The sequence below is a fragment of the Gavialis gangeticus genome, unplaced genomic scaffold, assembly GCF_001723915.1.
Source record: "Gavialis gangeticus isolate Ggan-Ray unplaced genomic scaffold, GavGan_comp1, whole genome shotgun sequence".
In the NCBI taxonomy this organism is placed as follows: Eukaryota; Metazoa; Chordata; order Crocodylia; family Gavialidae; genus Gavialis; species Gavialis gangeticus.
This window is the reverse complement of record NW_017729024.1, coordinates 173,605,472-173,611,578: the sequence shown is the minus strand read 5'-3', so window position 1 is coordinate 173,611,578 and position 6,107 is coordinate 173,605,472. Positions and strand designations below refer to the sequence as shown.

At 42.2% G+C, this 6,107-nt stretch overlaps 1 protein-coding gene and 1 long non-coding RNA gene across 2 annotated transcripts in view; both read left to right on the top strand.

Annotated features, from left to right (window-relative positions):
- RIT2 (Ras like without CAAX 2) overlaps window positions 1-6,107 on the top strand; it is a 360,107-nt gene that overhangs the window by 287,625 nt on the left and 66,375 nt on the right. The gene's annotated exons all lie outside the window — the stretch shown is intronic.
- The window catches only part of LOC109297989, a 20,014-nt gene that overhangs the window by 7,424 nt on the left and 6,483 nt on the right, over window positions 1-6,107 (top strand). The window lies entirely within an intron of this gene.

Below are 6,107 nucleotides of genomic sequence, written 5' to 3'. Positions count from 1 at the left end.
TCCCAGGCACCACACGGGGTAACTAGGAATAACGGACACATGTTGATAAAGAGCAGGTTCAGGCTAGACATCAGGAGGCATTACTTTATGGCTAGGGCATCTAGAACCTGAAACTAACTTCCAAGGGAAATGGTGCTCGCTCCTACCTTGTGGGTCTTTAAGAGGAGGCTGGATAGACACCTGACTGGGGTCATATGACCCCAGCATCCATTCCTGCCCAAGGTAGGGGGTCGTACTTGATGATCTGTTTAGGTCCCTTCTCACCCTAGCTATTATGATACTATGATACTATGACAGGATGCAGAAAAGGCTGAAGTATTCAATGCCTTTTTCACCTCAGTCCTCACAGGCAAGGCCAGTTCCAAACTACTAGAGATAGGGCTAGGATTCATAGTGACTTAGACAAATTGTAGGATTGGGCCAAAAGAAATCTCATGAAGTCCAACAAGGACAAGTGCAATCTCCTGCACTTAGGAGGGAACAGTTCCATGCACCGGTACAGGCTGGGGGCTGACTGGCTGGGCAGTAGCTCTTCAGAAAAGGACCTGGGGGGGACGGTGGATGATAAGCTGAATATGAGCCAGCAGTGTGCCCTTGTTGCCAAAGAGCCTAATGGCATACTGGGCTGCATCTGTAGGACTGTTGCCAGCAGGTCAAAGGAAGTGATGATTTCCTTCTATTCAGCACTGGTGAGGCCGCATCTGGAGTACTGTGCTCAGTACAGAAAGAATGTGAACAAAATGGAGAGAGTCCAATGGAGGACAACACAAAATAGTTTGGGGGTTGGGGAACATGATTTATGAGGAAAAACTGAGGGAACTTGGATTATTTAGTCTAGAGAAGTGGAGACTGAAAGATGATTTAATAGCAGTCTTCAGCTTCCTGAAGTGGGGTTTGGAAAAGGATGGAGCTTGACTGTTCTCAGTGGGGGCAAATGACAGAACAAGCAGCAACAATCTCAAGTTACAGCAAGGGAAGTTTAGGTAGATATTAGGAAAAACTTTCTCACTAGGAGGGTAATAAAGCACCAGAACTGGCTAACCAGGGAGGATATGGAATATCTTTCCATGGACATTTTTTGAGACCCAGCTAGGCAAAGCCCTGGCTAGGATGATCTAGTTGGGGATGGTCCTGCTTTGAGCAAGGGGTTGGACTAGATCTCCTAATCCCTTCCAACCCTAATTTTCTATGATTCTATGATGAAGGGTTCCCCTACATTGTCTATCCTATGGTGGTTAGGTAAATCTCCTGGGGTATGGGAACTGTGGGTTTCAAAGCCTTCACGCTACAGAAGAAATAGAGCCTAACTCCTTTGCTTCCTGACATAGTCTTCTAAGCAGAAGGCAATTGTATAAAAGGCAGGTGACATTTCCTGTTTTCCAAATGTGTGTCTGAGTGGCATTAGCAGTAGGTGCTACAGCCTTTAGCAAAATCAAGGCTGCTGGTGTATGTTTGTCATGCTCAGAGTACACACACCAGATTAGGTCCCTCTGAGGACTGAGGTTGAAATACCACTCTCCTTTGTATGTGAATCACAGCAGAGAACACCTGCTCAATCTGTGGGGCTTCTGTTCATGTAAAGCAGCCCAAATTTGGGTGCCTATAACTTTGCACAGGTACACAGTTGTTTTATGGCTTCCTAAGAAGAAGTATTCTGGATCACTTTTTGCAGTTTAAGCACTTAAATGGTTTGACAAGTAACTGAAATCCAAGATATTTTGATTTGCAACCAGGGACCTCATGGCTTTGGATTTTGACAACGATGTGCTTGCAGGCTTCGTCTCCTGTTTATCCTTATTGTGGCCCACTCAAGGCTCCTCTAAAGAGGTTACTTTGCCTGACCTCTGGGCTTGTGGGGTGGGATGCAGTGGGAAGGGTATGTTCTATAGCAGCCATCCCTAGCAGACAAAGAAATGCTGTAGTCTGGACTCAGAGGTGTCAGAGTGACTCCCATGGTTACTACTGGCTGGAATTGCTCATATATCACACCTCATTCAGGACTGTATATAAAGCCTGAGCAATAAACCGTGAAAAGTTAAACTACTGTGGTGAAACTTTGACTCCACTACAGAACTCCTGTTGACTTAAATGGAGCCAGTGTGTTACATCTGGACTTTGTACATGATGGTCTGATGTGTTCATGCCAAAATCAAATATTTTTAGCATAGAAGAGAGCTTGTAAAAGTAAGGGAATACCTTTTTTCTTGGGAATAGCAGCATCCTCTACCAAAGTATCTTACTGGAATTAAGTACATGATAGATCTGGTGTTCTTAGATCCCCCCTTCCCCCTCCGTGGATTTCTCACTAATAAAAAAATTAAAAGATTTAAAGTAGCTTTAGCTGGAGGTTAGCCTTGGAGAGTAATTTAATGTGGATATCATTATTAAAAACCCACTGCTTCAAATGGATTTTTCAGATTAATAAATCTGCAGAGATATAAAATTATCTGATTTATAACTATGTATTAGTCAATCTGAAATGTCAGTTATTATCTCTTCTGCTTCATGCTTAGATTGTCATATAATGTTATGCATCTTCTAGAAAAAGGCTCAAAAGTAAAAGGAAGAAAATCTTCTAGCTATCATTACAATTAGAACTCTAGCCCAAAGAACAACCTCAAGGTTACAGTTTCTCTGATTAATATAATCTAGAAAAAAAATCATCCTTTTAGTAATTGGCATGGTATATAATTTCATTTAAGGAGTCATTTCTTAAGAGCCATCCCAAACGCCACTTAGTAAGTATGTTCAACTGATGACATCAAGAGATTGACACTACTGTTGAAGTCACAGGTCACTGGACAGTGGGACCACAAATGTATTTGGAGAAGCTGTTCTTTTGGGGTCTGTATTAGATTCATGACCAGCTGTGGCACTTGGGGAACAGTTCTGCTAGAGGTGCAGTCTCCCAGATAAGGTCAAAGTCCTAATGCTGGTCTGTCCAACTTCCTAGTAGCCAGGGGCCTCGTACCACATCATCCATATATGGCAGGAACAGGGCCTGGAATACTCTCTCCCACTGTGCTGGCAGTGGCAGTGACAAGCAGACTCCCAGAATATACCCATGTCCTGCTGCATAGGCAGCACTGGCCATATGCTCCCACCCCCCAGGACCCTCCCCCATTACGCAGCTGTTTTAGAGGCAGCTGCAGGTGCCCATAGGTCATGGGTTGACCTCATGTACACTGTGTGTTTTTCCTTCACAGGCCACAAGTTGCATTGCCCTGCCCTAACTATTCATCATTGAATATCTCTCAGCATTTATAGTAAGGATAACAACCCTGGGGGCTTAGTTAATGTCCAGTTTGGGTATTCTGCCACCTAATTTCTCTCTTTCTGTTTCAGTAAGATAAGATTTCCACTTTCACTATGCATCCAGAACTGTTCTGAAATGTAAATAATAGCCCTATAGTGGAAGATACGTCATGTCCTGCCTGGATGTCCATGTACAAATCTGTCAAATGAACAGAGGATTGTAGCAAAGAGAGTGCTTTGTCCTTGACTCTATGTTCCCCCACATCATCACCAGCATATCTCTGTGCCCTGCTTAGGAGATGAGTTGGGTTACCATGGATTATCAGAGAGGGAATTTTGTTTTGGTGGAGGTTGCACCATTGTCTCCCCCCTGCTTTTCAAAACTTTTTTGGCCATGTACCCCTTTACCACCAAAACATCATTACTTGTATCTCCTACCTCTGCATGCTCATTCCTAGGAAAGGGTTTCAATATTGTCAACAGGTGGCAAAGCCTTTACTCATCAGTCATTGATGACCAAACAATTCTGTTTCCATTATTAAAATTTAAACATATACCTTTTGGCAAAGTGCCATGTACCCTAGTTTGAAAACCATTGGTCCACTCCATGCAGGAGGGGAAAATTGCCAGAAAAGTTCTGTTTTCTCAAGGGAAAAAAAAATCCTGTTGCTTTAGACAGTAAAATAGGGTGCAGACACATCTACTAACTTTCTGACAATTAAATTGCCTTAACTTTTTAAAGACAATTTAGCTGTCAGTGTACACATGTATGTGGAGCAGAGTCAACTTAAATGTAGTACAAGATAATACACCTCCAAGGTATATTATTTTGAGTTACATTTGTTAAGTTGATTTGGCTCACAAGATGGCTGCCACCATGTCAAGGAGCTGGACATGTATATGCCCCAACATGGCTTGCTTAACTTAAGGTGACTTAGTTAAGTCTCCTTATTTTAAGTCAACTTCATGCATGTGTATGCACCATACAGATGGGGTGATGCCAGTTACATTCACTTAAGACTACTAAAGCTAAACTTGATAATGTTTTGTTGGGAACAATATTTTGTTAGATGACCAAGTATGTCCTTATTTCTATGTGACTCTACCTTGCAGTACAGCTAGATAGATTTCTACTTTTCTGTGACTAGCAGGAAGTTGTCCATCATTAGGGCTTTGAATATTCGTTTCTCTTCAGAAAGTCCTCCTTAAATTGCAAGGCATATATGTAATTGGTGTCTGTTCTTCTTTAGTTTTCTTGAAGACTTCCATTAAGTTCTGGAGAAAGAGAATAATAACAACTGGTTTTGCAGCAGTGGAGCACATAATAGTAAATGTCCCTTTCCCTTGTAATAGTGCAGTGCCAGTCTGAATGAATATTGTAGAACAAGTCTGATCAAACCCTGGGGTGTTCACCTTTCTACTTCTTTCAATTGCAAATTTATGTTTCCACTTTATTCTTTAAGTATTTGGCCACTGATCTGGATGGAACAAGGATTTAATCCCTACTCTTTGCATAATTTCTTTTTTTCAAGAAAGAAATTTTAAGTGATTTTGCTCACTTTCCTGGGGGATGGTAGTTTAACAAGGAAATCTTCGTTGTGTTAGCAGCTTCAACCAGCTAGTCATCCAATTCCTTGTAGCTCAGTTCTTGTGACTGTTTCTATAAAAAACTTCTACAAAAAAATAGAAATATGATGTCCATACCACCCATAGATTTCACTGATACTCTCAGAAATAAGGTTACTTAATCTAAGGACATTTATTACTGTTGGAAAAATCAGGTTCAAAGGGGTCAGATGGGCCCAAGTTACATTCTCTTTAAAGAAAGGAACAAAGCAGGAAGGTTAAAAGGTAGGATTACCTCTCAATTCTGGGAGGCCAGCAGTAGGGGATGATTGAGTTTATATGGACATAAAAGCCAAGCTCTCAGTTTGCCTTAAATTTACTGCTGAGATATAGGGAGAAGGTGCGTGTGTGTCTGTGTGTGTCAGAGGTGTAATAGTAGTGTAATAGGGGTGTAGAGTAGTGTAACTAAAGAGGGTGGATGGTAAACACATCACCAGCCCTGAGCTCTGACCTGGGTGGGATACAAAAATAGAAGCCACTGCCACTGTGTGGTGCCACCAGTGGGGTCAGCAGTACAGCTATTGCTCCTGCCCCTGCCCTGAACAGCGCTGCCACTCAGGGCTCAGACCTACCCAGCTCTGCCTCTGGCTTGGCTACAATTCTGATGCATGTCAGGAATAGTGCTCTTGGCTGAAAGTGCCCCTTTGAATTAGGGCCTGAGGCACTGAAACTTATTGGGCTTATTGGGTTTTTGTGGCTTGCTTTGTTGTTCTGGCAACTGAATGTCATTAGCTCATGCAGCATGGGAAACACAAACCCTGATGTCACATTCTCAAATCCTCTCTCCAGACCTCAGGCAAATCCTACAATGCCTATTAGGTAGATTCTTAACTGGGAAAACTTCCCACTGGTTTTTAGAAGGAGTTTTACCTGTCTGAGAGTTTAATCCTAAAGACAGATATCTAGACTGAAACAAATCCTTCCTAGTATCATTTCATAGCTTAAATAAAAACTCTAGTGGAAAGTGTCTCTTCTAATCACTTCTCCCACTCATTTCACAGATATGGCTAGAGATATTTTTGATGTGTTCATCCTGCTCATATCAGTGTTCTGCAGTGTTCCAACATCCATCTAAAATGTTTTATTCTCCCCCCACCCCCCCTGCCAACATATCATTATTCCATCTGCAGCCTGCCATATATTCCACATCTAAATCCTGATCTTCGGAGTTATGACATTTTTCATACGGCAGACACCTAAGAGTTATGGAGATTCCCCCCCCCCCC